This window comes from Mastomys coucha, unplaced genomic scaffold (genome assembly GCF_008632895.1).
Source record: "Mastomys coucha isolate ucsf_1 unplaced genomic scaffold, UCSF_Mcou_1 pScaffold7, whole genome shotgun sequence".
Taxonomy (NCBI): Eukaryota; Metazoa; Chordata; class Mammalia; order Rodentia; family Muridae; genus Mastomys; species Mastomys coucha.
Genome location: NW_022196913.1, coordinates 93,499,069 through 93,511,622, shown reverse-complemented (window position 1 = coordinate 93,511,622; position 12,554 = coordinate 93,499,069). Strand labels below are relative to the sequence as shown.

The following is a 12,554-nucleotide window of genomic DNA, read 5'->3' as shown; positions in this document are numbered from 1 at the left end:
GGTAGTTCCCTCCATCTCTCTCTCTCTCTCTTCTCTCTCTTCTTCTCTCTCTCCCCTCTCCCTTCTTGAGTTGTTACCCCCTACCCCCCTTCCAATTAAACCTCTTACACATGAAACTGCCTGGGCCTGGTGTCTGCAGACGCTTCCTGCCGCGACTCAAAACCCATCAGCCACTCTATCCAGTTTATAAATTATATTAACAAGTAAAATGATACTGTATATGCCAAGTATATTGTAAATATTTTACATGGGTTATTTCATCTGATTTAATATTCAGAGACATTTTGTAAGGATTAAACAAGGCAAATGTGAAAGTGACCACAACGAATAACTCATAGTTTACATCTCGTGGCTGGCACATTTCACACTTACTGGGCCTGTGGTGAGGTACAGCACCTAACTATGGCCAGGACAGAGACAGAGCCAGACATGGTGGCTCATGCCTGAAACTCCAGCACTTGGGAAACTGAAGCAGGAGGACCACAGTGAGTTTGAGGCTGGCTTGAACTACATAGTAAGTTCAAGGTCGGGTTCCACTCTAGCAAGACCTTGTCTCAAAAGAAAACAAAGAAAAATATCTCTGGGTGGTAGTGTGCACTTGTGACCTTAGCATGTTGGAGGTAGAGGCAGGAAGATTACAAGTTCAAGATCGCCTGCTGCAGCACAAATTTGAGGCCACCCTGCACTGCGTGAAAACCTGTCTCAAAATAAGATGATAATACCAAAAACAGACAGGATGAGTGTTGGTTAACGTACTGTTCCCAGGGACCTAGGCCAGGTGCCAGGTGTGAGTCAGGTGGCAGCAGTGTATAAGGAGGATCCCAGCCCCCCCCATTATTTCTCTCTGTGTTCCCATGTGTTCCCGGCCTGCCTCTCTTTCTCTCTTTTTGACCTCCTCTGGCCCCCCTTTCTCTACCTCAACTCCTTTTCCAGGTCCCTGCTCCCCTCTCCTCCCAAATAAACTGATCTTTTATACTAGACTTGTCACACGGCATGATTTCTCAGGGGGACACCGTTGCAAGAGCCCATCAGGTACTTTCTTACTTCTGTTGTTTATATTTCATAACAAAAAGGAGGGGACAAGAAATATCCTTCAAAGACACAAAATGGTCAGCTTCCTGTAACCAGCTCCACTTCCTATCTCCCACCTACCAATAACGTCATTACATTGTGACTCTACTAGAATATTGGCTAATGGCATCAGAGCCCTTGAGACCTAACTACTTCCATAAAGCTCTGGCAACTGGCAGCCCATCCTTTAATGCATGAGCTTCTGGAAGCATTTTAGATTACAACCCATACAGAAAATAGATTTAAAAAAAAAGAAGAAGAACAAGCCATCATACCATACCAGCATTTCAAGTTGAGTTTGCCAGAGTCTTCAATTAGAAGACCAACCAACCATCTTACAGGCTATTGGAAAGTGTAAAGACAGGTATGCCCTACGATCACTGAATTAACAGCTTGGTATCACTGATGTAATATGGGCGCTGCCGTGTTCTTTTCTATCCTTCCTTCCCCTGGAAAGCATTTTCCACTGGTCTAGACAGTTCAGGTTGATCCCCTGCCCACGAGTGAGCCTGCCTCTGCACAGGCTTCTGTTGCCTAGGCACTTCCCTTTGCCCTAGTTCCTGTCCACTGTCTTTCGAGTTCTCACCCAGCCTCTGCACAGGGCTTCTGCAGCGACTCTTTCGTTACACATTTGCACTCCTGGCCTCATATTTCTGCTTGTCCTGTTACTCCCAGCCACCCAGGGGATGGATGCCAAAGAGGCTGCCAGAAGCTGATAAGGAACATAACAGATTTTTGACTGAAAATGGGGAAGGAAAGGCTAAGAAAGGGACAAAGTCAGTTGGTGGTCAAGGACAAGAAGAGGCAGGGAGGAGGAAAAGGAAATAGTCTTGCGTTCTAATTTCCAGTCTGCATAAATTTGTTTTTGAAAGAAAAATGCATAAAAATGTCTGACTGGAGTAGACACACTTGTGTGGAGAAATGCTCCCACCAAGATCTCTCCACCATTGTGATAGGGACTCTTTTTTGTTTTTAAAGATTTATTTATTTTACGTATATGAGTACACTGTAGCTGTACACATAGTTGTTAGCCTTCGTGTGGTTGTTGGAAATTGAATTTTAGGACCTCTGCTCGCTCTGGTCGACCCTGCTTCCCCGCTGAGGGACCAGACACACACTGGTATAGTATAGAATAGACCTTATTTAGGGCCTTGGAAGGGGAGTTAAGAGGGTAGCAGAGGCAGAGAAAGACAGAGAGAAGGAGTAGAGAAGTAGGACCAGGAGCACGTGGAGAGAAGAGGGAAAGGAATAGGGAGAGAGGGGGAACAAAGGAGCAAGAGGCAAGATAGAGAAACAGGAGTAAGAGAGAGAGGAGAGGAGGGGGCAAGCAGCCCCTTTTATAGGGCCAGGTCTGCCTGATGATTGCCAGGTAACCTTGGGGAGGAGCATACCTAGCTGTTGCCAGGTAACTGTGGGGGTGGAGTCCAGACAGAATACTAACAATGTGGTTGCTGGGATTTGAACTAGGGACCTTTGGAAGAGCAGTCAGTGCTCTTACCTGGTAAGCTATCTCGCCAGCCTGTGATAGGGACTCTTGATCCAGCTTCTCCGACATGTCTTCCTGTAAGACTTTGAGAAACCATTGACCCCTGGCCAAGAAACAGCACCATAGTCCCGATTCCCCCGTGGATTTGGGTGTCAACTGGTAATATGGGCAGGTAGGGCTCCAGTGGATGGCACCTTAGGAGAACTCGTGTAAGCTTCATTACATCATGGCATGATTGTATTGATTTAAGGTCAGGGAGTAAGTAGTCCAGCTAAGGAGCTGGGAATACTAACACTGTCTGCACAGAAAGCCCCCTCTACCTTAGAATCTGGTTCTGCTTCTCATCTCGTCAAAGGATGTCCAAGAGAGCTTTTTTTCAGAGAAAGAAGGGAAGAAATGTTCCACCAAAAAGGCTCTTATTGAAGGAGAAGCTGTAGGAGTCTGTTTTCATCTTGCAGTAGAATTCCCTCTGGGGCATCAGGGTCAGGAGCAAGAGAAGATTCTGTCAGGCCCACGAGGGGCAGTCTCTGTTCACGAAAGCTGTGGCCTCTGTTCCTACAGAACCCTCCCATTGTCTGACCCCAGAAAGCCTGCTGGACAAACCAATGCCTGCTTTGTCTCTGGAGTTCCTTGCTTTCATTTTAAGACATTTACGTCATCCCAAGTCCCTCATGGTGGAGTGGATGTGCTTACAGATATTTCCAAAGAGTGAGAAGGACACTTTAGCACATGGTTGAAACTGACTGACAATGTGTACATTCCGTGACCCTGTCATATGGTGACAATTGGCGTCAGGGAATCCTCTAACAACTACATGCATTGTGTGGAGTAGAGCACCCCAAGACACTGGGAGTTTCTAATAACCAAAGACTTCTTTTATAGCCTCCTTCTTTCTTTCTTTCTTTCTTTCTTTCTTTCTTTCTTTCTTTCTTTCTTTCCTTCCTTTTTTCTTCTTTCTTTCCTTCTTTCTTTCTTTCTTTCTTTCTTTCTTTCTTTCTTTCTTTCTTTCTTTCTTTCTTTCTTTTTGAGACAGTGTTTATGTATCCCTGGCTGTCCTAGAACTTGCTATGTAGACCAGGCTGCCCTTAAACTCACAGTGATTCATCTGCCTCAGCCTCCTCAGTGCTGTAATTAAAGGCATGGCTACCACATCTGAAATCTTTTCTCTTGATACAACTTTGCCATAGTCCATAACAGCAGGAATAATAGAATAAACTATCTGGAGTCCATCAACACACTTTATCTGGATGGAAACCAAAGCATTCTCCTTTGTGACTTCGATTTTATGTACAAAAAGTAAGATCAAGGCAAGAATTTGTCAGGGATTAAAGGACAGTAGCAACTCTCAAAGCCAGCCAGAAAGGAGGAGGGCTTGGTCCTCTTGCCAGATGTTGTGGGTGTCCCTCAGCTTTTGTCTTGAAGGGATGAATTCAGTTAAGAGACAGACCATTTAACCAGAAGTTTATTTAACAAAGCAGCTGTTTGCTTAGTAAATACAAGCAGTGAAAGGCAGGATGGTGGCACATGCCTTTAATCGCAGCACTCTGAAGGCAGAGCCAGGTGGATCTCTGTGAGTTCAAGGCCAGCCTGTTGACATAGTGAGTTTGGGACAGCCAAGGCTATGTACAGAGACCCTGCCTCCAAACAAAACTGTAAACAAAGATAAGCAGAACACTCCAAAGATGAGTTGGAGTGTGTTGTCCCATGGCGGGGAGCAACCTAGTGTGCTCTGCTTGGTAGATTTTTAAATAATGTTCATGAGTATTTATGAGGTGAGCATTAGAGCATCCAGATTCTTTAGGCCCCAAGTAGAAAACTCTGTAGGGAAAGCCTGGCTCTTACCTCTGCAACCCGCAACAGGACCGAGGTCTACTATTCAGGGCCAAAACAACTAGAGTTACAGCCTCAATTCAGTCAGCCGTGTCCTTTTTCTCTTATCCGATCAGTTTGGTGACCTTCTGCCCAGCTGCAAGCCATTTTAGTCGCTTTCCTTGACATTGCCAACCTCTGTGTCATGCTTTAACACAGGCATTTGCTTTTACTAGTTGGTACCTGGTTTTGGGGAGGGGGTATGTGTCACAAAGCAGGTAGAGATGAAGACAGAGGTAAGGTTGAGTTCAAGGAACACTGAGAGAGGCATGCGGTTTCTTTGGGTCACACACAAGGCAAATACAACAATGATGTGTATAAACCCTCAGCAAGTATAGCAGCAGTTACCGCTGCTGCTTTCCATGAAAAAGGTCTAGCAGCCTAAGGAACTGCCTCTCTATTCCGGTTCGAGTCTCAAGTGTCTGGTTTCAGCAAGTCACTTTGCCATGTACCTCTGCGTGTTTGTTATGAGCTCACTTGATTTTTCTCTGACTGCCGAGGTCCCTGTTGTACCACCAGATGTCAGCCTGTCCTTGCTGGTGCCTTCAGGAGGCTCTGGAGAAAGCCTGCCTCCAGGAATGACTGAAAAGGGAGTGGAGTCCCACAGAGGAGAGCTAGAAACAGCATCAGCAAAACCTCCAAGACTAAGGACTGCTACAAACTTGGAGAATTTTTTTTTTATATGTATAAGCACATGATTTTATTGAACAAACCTCTATTGTGTGGCCAGTGTGAGCTGGGGTTTAACGATTTCGTTGATTCATTTCCTAAACTGAAGCTTTGTAAGGAGACTAGCAAAAATAAATATGTTCTAAAGAGACACTTAGTTCTCTCAAGGTGTCAATTAAGCAATTCAAACAATAGACCCCTAAGAAATGGAAATCATCCTGGGAATCACTTACTGGGAGGAGGAAATAGCCCCAGGGGAGCCAGACAGGCCAACTTGTCTCCCCCTCCCACCCTACCCCCCAAAAAAGATTTCCCTCAATTCTAATAGCTTGTCTCGGTACCTTACAGTCTGACAATGAAGCCCAGACAATGCTGGGTGGGCAGGGCCATGCTTCCACTGTGCTGGCTTAGAAGTGCATAACTTTGGCCTGCTATCTAAATTCTAATCTCTTCTCTTTCAGGACCCTGAAGAGTTAAGAGGTGCACTGGGTCTTTATCTTATTAGAGCTAGCTCAGGACCCGCAGTCATACAGGACAGGTTTTTTTGGGGGGTGGGGGGTGGGGGGGCACGAATATTTATCATTGGGGCAAGGCTTTATAGTAAGCACCAAACAGGAGGTACGTGTACAAGCATCTAACTGGAAAGCTACTGCGGCCTTTAACGTAATTGGTTGCTGTTGGGCGTCACATCATAAACTTAATATCTGCTCCCCTCTGCATTGGTGGTCATTAGGCAGGGGGTGGCCTTGTAATCTGGGACTGCAGGTTTTTTGGGGGAATAACCTGGAGACACTGGTCTTGTTGAGGGTGTAACCAGGAGATACTGGTCTTATTAGGAATTAGCGTAGAGACTGGAGCTAGGCTCGGGTTTTGTTGGGGGAGGGGGAGCAACTTGGAAACTAACATTAGGTACCAGCCTGTTAGTTTACCTGAGCTCAAACTTAGATCAGGTTTTCTAAAATGGAGTCTGAACTTAAAAGATTTGGCCTCTCACCACCAGGTTAGAAGAATGAGCCCCAGCAACTCACCTCACAAGAGGGGGGTATGGGTGGCATGGGTGGCATGGCCCCCACCTGCCAAGGAACAGAATGTGGGCATGTTGAGATGTCACTAAGTAGTAGAACATTTTGTCTAGCATAAGAAGCCCTATGTTCAATCAGCAGGAGGACCAGAGAATGGGGAGGAGCTGGGGAGCAGAGACAGTGACATTGTAGGTAGTGACACAGAAACGGTGACAGTGTAGGGAGTGACACATCTCTATAATCCCAGCAGTCAAGAAGCTGAGGCAGGCTGGATCAGAGCTTATAGACAGTGTAGGATACACAGTACGACTCTGTCTCTAAAACATAAGTTAAAAAATTGTAAAACGTGGTTTGTTCTGCCAGAACAAGTTTTTTTTTTTAATATTTATTTTATTTATTTTATGTGTATGAGTACACTTTAGCTGTACAGATGTCCATGAGCCATCATGTGTGTGGCTGCTGGGAATTGGACTCAGAACCTCTGCCAGCCCGGCTCGCTCTGGTGTAATTCACTGCAGCTGAATTCAGACACACCAGAAGAGGGCGTCAGATCTCATTACAGGTGGTTGTGAGCCACCATGTGGTTGGTTACTGGGATCCGGAACTCAGGACCTTTGGAAGAGCAGTCAGTGCTCTTACCCTCTGAGCCATCTCGCCAGCCCCCAAAAACAAGTCTTTTTTTTTTTTAATATTTTTTTATTATTAGATATTTTCTTAAAAATATGGAACGCTTCACGAATTTGCGTGTCATCCTTGCGCAGGGGCCATGCTAATCTTCTCTGTATCGTTCCAATTTTAGTATACGTGCTGCCCAAGCGAGCACCGAGAACAAGTCTTATTCTAGGTTTTGATCTTGTGCTCTTGGCCCTTGCCCATAAACTGGGAATTTTATTAGTACTTATCAAGGGATTATTATAAACCTTCCATAGAAAACATTTAACAAAGCAGTTGGAATATATTTAGAGTACAATAAATGTTATATGTTATTTCATGTGCAAGTGTGGTGTTTGAGGCCTGTGTGCAAGCTGAACACGTTTCCTACCACTGAACTATATCCACTGCCCCAATATTACCTATCACTGCTTGGTTCTCGGTTCTCTTTCTTTTCTTTTTATTGAAAGAGTCTGGGTATGTATCCCAGGCTGCCCTCAAATTCCTGATCCTCCTACCTCAGTTTCCTGAGTGTTGGGTGGATAGCACTAGGCTAGAGTAGGAAAAAGGGAATGGACTATTCTGGACTTGTGATAAGAAGAAACCAAACAAACCTTAATGAAGTAGGATGGGCCCCAGCGTTCTAGAACCTTCTGCCATATCAAGCATGGAAAACGCTAGTTTTCACAGAGGATGCAGTTCATACTGGTGGTGAAAAAAAATCTGCGTAAACCAGCGTTCCATGTGTTCCTCAACTCACTGCCAGGTGTCCCCAGCCTCCCATGTTCCTCAGAGCTAGCTGTGTTTGTTTATGTCGGTCTCTGCTGTTACATATCGGATCTGGGACTTTTCCTGATTAATATTTAACCCGCCCTGGTGTTCCTGTGCCACACAGTTCATGGACTAGCAGGGTTGAATTTAAGGACTCCGTGTCTGTTTCCTTAGCTTGCACCACCTCAGAAACACAGATTTTTATATAATCTGGTCTTGTTCTGTTTCAGCCACCCGTACCTAAACAAGGTCAATATAAAAGTTACAGCAAATTAGACAAAGCCCAGGCCATCCGACGCTCCACCCAGTCAGACTGGACCACGACGTGCCACTCTCCACAGTCATTAAAGCCCTTGTTAGGAATCTTTGTGGACCGAAGCATAGCAGACTGTCAGAAATGGGCTTAATATTTAACCCCAAGGGAGCAAAGAACAATAAACATGAAATGAAGTCTCACGAAGCAAAGAGAGTCACACAGGGAAAAGTTGTCAAGTTCTGGGAGGAAGGAGAGGAGACTGCAAGGTCTTGACCTATCGTGTCCCTTATTTTGCTGGGTGTTTTGACAGATGTTCCCGCCTGCGCTTCCACTCTCTGACCACAGAAAGCACGTGTGAACAGAAGCGCTGAGAGGTGGTGTGACTTACGTCATCCCAGCATGAATCTCCAACACCTCTTGACTTAGAGGCCGCCCCCGGACGAATGTCTCAACTAAGATGTGTTTAGGACAAGCCAATTCTCTGTAACCAGGACTAAATCTGCAACATATCTGGAGAGTTTAGCTGTGGGATATACCATATTGCAACTGTACACATGTTAATCACTTTATTGCTTTCCTAACAGGCTGTAAAAATTCTTTGGAATCTGATAAAGCAGGAACTAGATACTGCTATCTAGTCTTGCAGAATGATCTCACGTGGAATTTTTAAGCACTTACTTAGTGTGTGCATTTGCTGTGTATGTGTGGGTGCACATATGTCACAATACAGGTGTATATGGAGGTCAGAGGACAACTTGCGGTCACCTGGTTCTTTCTCTCCTTATACTATGTGGGCTTTTATAGGGGATTAAATTCAATTGCCAGGGTTGGTAGTATAAGTTATTTCTCTACACAGTAGAAGCGAATCAATTCAAAACAGATTAAAATATATATAAATATTAAGTTTATTGGGAAGCAGCTCTCTGGTGTTTGAGTTCACAGCCCCAAGGGAAGAGGCCAGGGAAGTCACCATGGGAACGGACACAGAGGGGAGGGAAAAGAGAAAGAGAGAAAGTGTGTGTACTGGAGAGAAGGAAAAGGGGGAAGACAGAAAAGAGAGAGGGAGGAGGGGTGGAGAGGCCAAAAGGTCTGGATTTTATAGGGAAGAGCCTCTGGGGGAAGGGCAGCCAAGCCCCTTGGGCTGGAAAGTTCAGGGTTGGGGGAGGGATATGCCAGTCAGGGACTGAAGGATGCTGAGAGAACCTGAAGGCCAGGTCTGCTTTGGTATGTAAAAATATGTACCCCAGTCTCTTGTTCCTGTATCTGAAATCAAACAGGTAGCAGGGCTCTTTACCGGCTGAGCTATCTCACCGGCCCTACATTGTAAGTTTTGATGGTTATACTTGGTTAGCTATTTCTACATAATTTAAATTTTTAGCTGATTAAGATTTGAATTTAGGCAGATGTGGGGGTGGCCTGGCTGCAATCCCAGTATGTGACCCACAGAAGAAGCTGGAGGGTCAGGAGTTCAAAGTCATCTTCAGCCTCCAATCAGCTTTGAGGCTAGCCTGGGCCACATTAAGAACCTGTTTATTCCAGCATCCACAGGGTAGCTCTGAACCATCTGTAACTCCAGTTCCAGGGAGATCCGATGCCTTCTTTGATCTCTCTGGGCATCAGGCATGCGTGTGATGCAGACATACTTGCAGGCAGAACATTTATACACATAAAATAGACATTTAAGATCTGAAATAAGAGAAAACATAAAAATTTTATAGCTAAAAATATGTAGGTTTATCTTTTTATCTTTTATTATTTTCTTTCTTATATCTACCTCCCTCCCTTCCAATCCTTATTCCTTCTACAACCCAACACCAGGTAGGAGAGAAAGATTAGTGGGGAAATAGAATATAGGTCTCCTTAAACTACTTCCTGCTGGGTAGGAGCAAAAGTTCCTTGGGGGAAAGTGCAATCTTTGCCTAGTCAGGAAATATCCAATTTCTTCTTGTCTTTTTTCTCTAGATAATCAATAACAGCGGGAGCAGGAACCAGCAGGGGAAACAGCCACCCCAGACCCCGCTTCTTCAATGCTCCCTCTCAGGGCTGTGGCATTTACAATGAAAGACCCCCCAGAACTGGGAAGATCCTTACTCAAGTCTCGGGATGACAAGATCCTTACTCAAGTCTCGGGATGACACGACCACCCAATAACTCACGAGAGACTGAACTTGTTGCAATCACATGAGGTTTATTTGGGATAGGCCAGTACTGGGGTCGATCTCGTGACCATGCTGGCCAGAGGAGTTCGACCCTGAACACAAGAAGTAAGGGGTATTTAAAGGGAAAAACCACAAGCTGGGGGCAGGGAGAGGGTTACCAAGGAAACATAACATAAAAACAGTGGAAAATTTTAGAGGGACCCAACCCAAGGTATTCAGTTAGGGAGGGGAACATATTCATTCTAGGAATGTAATCTTCATCTACCGGTTGATGGGGTGGAGGGCCTCATAAACCAGTAGACCTTCATTCCTAGTTCTGCCCTCATTGTGGATTAGTCAGGAGGGGCAGGTTTCGGGAACCAGAGCCCTGAGGCTGAGTTAGCCAACTTCCTGGAACTGGCTACTTCACATTTTTGGTTTGTTACTGATGTTTTCCATGCCCCCTTTTAGGTAAAGGTTATACATTATACATACATTTCTATTAAATGCCCTCATTTTAAATTCCAAGATTCTCCAGCCTTTCAATACTCTCTCCAGATTCCTCGGAATTATGCTATCCGCAGCTGGCAGAATCATACCCCAGCCAGAGCGGGCATGAGACAAATAGTCTGCTACTGTGGGATTAAGACAAAAGCATGTTCATATAAGATAACAAAATTCTCACTTCAGAAGTAAGTGTACCAAAAATACCAAGAAGACTTGCCAAGTCCTGCACAGCCTTGGGAAAGGGTCAGCATGGAGCAGAGCTAGCAGGACATGGACATGGGGCAGAGCTAGCTAGCAGAACATGGAGCAGAGCTAGCAGGACATGGAGCAGAGCTAGCTAGCAGGACATGGACCTCCATGAGTGTTGATGGTTGGTAGGCAGAAGGCTTGTTTGTATCATAATGTATATATTTTACTTCACGTTCCTCCTTCAGCAAATATTCTCCCTGCCAAGGTTAATGACTCCGTGTTAATTAGAAACAGCAGGAGTCCAGGAGGTGAGGGTGTATCTAATGTTCCTCAGACTTGGTAAACACTGTGACCTTCAGGACAGCCCTTAAGACTGTGGGAAAAAACTCTGAGAACACGAGTTCACGAGTGTATAACTTCTCAGCTGTACAAAACATAAAGGGGCTTCGTGGACCTAAAAGAACAAAGGCAGCTGCACTAATGAACCAGCTTGTCAAAAATATACAAAGGCAGGCAGATTTCTGAATTCCAGGACAGGTCAGCCTGGGACAGAACAAGTTTATGTCTAGGCCTGGTGGGAATGGTAATCTCAGGATGGGATTTTTACCCAGCTAGAACTTATTTTTTGTGTTTACAAAGGCAGGCAGATCTCTAAATTCATTTCTTATATTTAAAAATATGTACTTGCTTGATTCTTTCTAAGAATCAAGAGGCTAAGGTCATAAAATGCTGATTCATGGGATAGTCAAAAGGGAACCTGGGTAAATGAGAGAATATGTAAATAAAAGAGTTTTTCAATTCAAGAGAGAGCTACCTAGAGAGAACTGTTTGGAGAGCAAACACAACTCTTTTAGAATTTTTCTAGCAGAATTTCTGACTTTGGTCAGAAAACCCAAGAGCTATCCAGTTACTACTATTCTTTTAGATTTATTTATTTATTTATTTATTTAATTTCTTAAAAGATTTATTTTATTTTTATTTTATGTGTATGAGTATACTATAGTTGTACAGATGGCCATGAGCTATCATGTGTGTGGCTGCTGGGAATTGAACTCATGACCTCTGCCAGCCCTGCTTGCTCCGGCCCCACTCACTCAGGCGTAATTCACTGTACCTGTCTTCAGATGCACCAGAAGAGGGCATCAGATCTCATTACGGATGGTTGTGAGCCACCATGTGGTTGCTGGGATCCGAACTCAGGACCTTCAGAAGAGCAGTCAGTGCTCTTACCCGCTGAGCCATCTCCCCAGCCATATTTATTTTATTTTATTTTACTTTATTTTTTGGTTTTTCAAGACAGGGTTTCTCTGTATAGCCCTGGAACTCGCTGTCCTAGAACTTACTCTGTAGACCAGGCTGGCCTTGAACTCAGAAATCCTCTTGCCTCTGCCTCCCAAGTGCTGGGATTAGACATGTGCGCCACCACTGCCCAGCTGTAGATTTTTTCTTTAATCAGGATTTCTGGACTTTGGTTAGAAAACTCAAGAGCTATCTCAAGCAAAGAAAACTGTTTTAAGCAGAGAGCAGTTTGGGGCAGAGAGCTATCTGGAGCAGACTACAGAGCCAAAAGCTATCTACAGAGCTGTCTAGGGTGCCATCTCATAGAGAACTGTCAGCGTATACCCACGACTGGCTTTAAGTCATTTCTTCTGCTGCTCCCAAACAACCTTCCTCGGGACCCCCTCCTCAAGCCAAGGCTGTTCCTTGGCAATGATTGTTTAATGTTTTAAATCTTTTGAGCAATGTAATTTCTAAAGCCACCACAATCTTGTGAGTGTTGACTGTTACATCACTTAAAAACTTCCTCTGGATAAACCTACATGTACTCTGGAGTATATTTGCTGACTTTCTATTATATATATCTCTCCTCTCTCTTAGTGACTATGCTGATCTATACTAAAACCTTCTCTCTCTCTCTCTCTCTC

The 12,554-nt window shown here is 44.6% G+C and overlaps 2 non-coding genes across 2 annotated transcripts; one reads left to right on the top strand and one right to left on the bottom strand.

Moving 5' to 3' along the window:
- Positions 1–6,833: 6,833 nt before the first annotated feature.
- LOC116082974 lies at positions 6,834–6,940 on the bottom strand. Its single transcript, XR_004115567.1, has one exon. It is a non-coding gene; the product is annotated as a U6 spliceosomal RNA (small nuclear RNA).
- Positions 6,941–11,462: 4,522 nt separating this feature from the next.
- Positions 11,463–11,525, top strand: LOC116082875. The gene has a single exon (XR_004115496.1). It is a non-coding gene; the product is annotated as a U7 small nuclear RNA (small nuclear RNA).
- Positions 11,526–12,554: the final 1,029 nt, after the last annotated feature.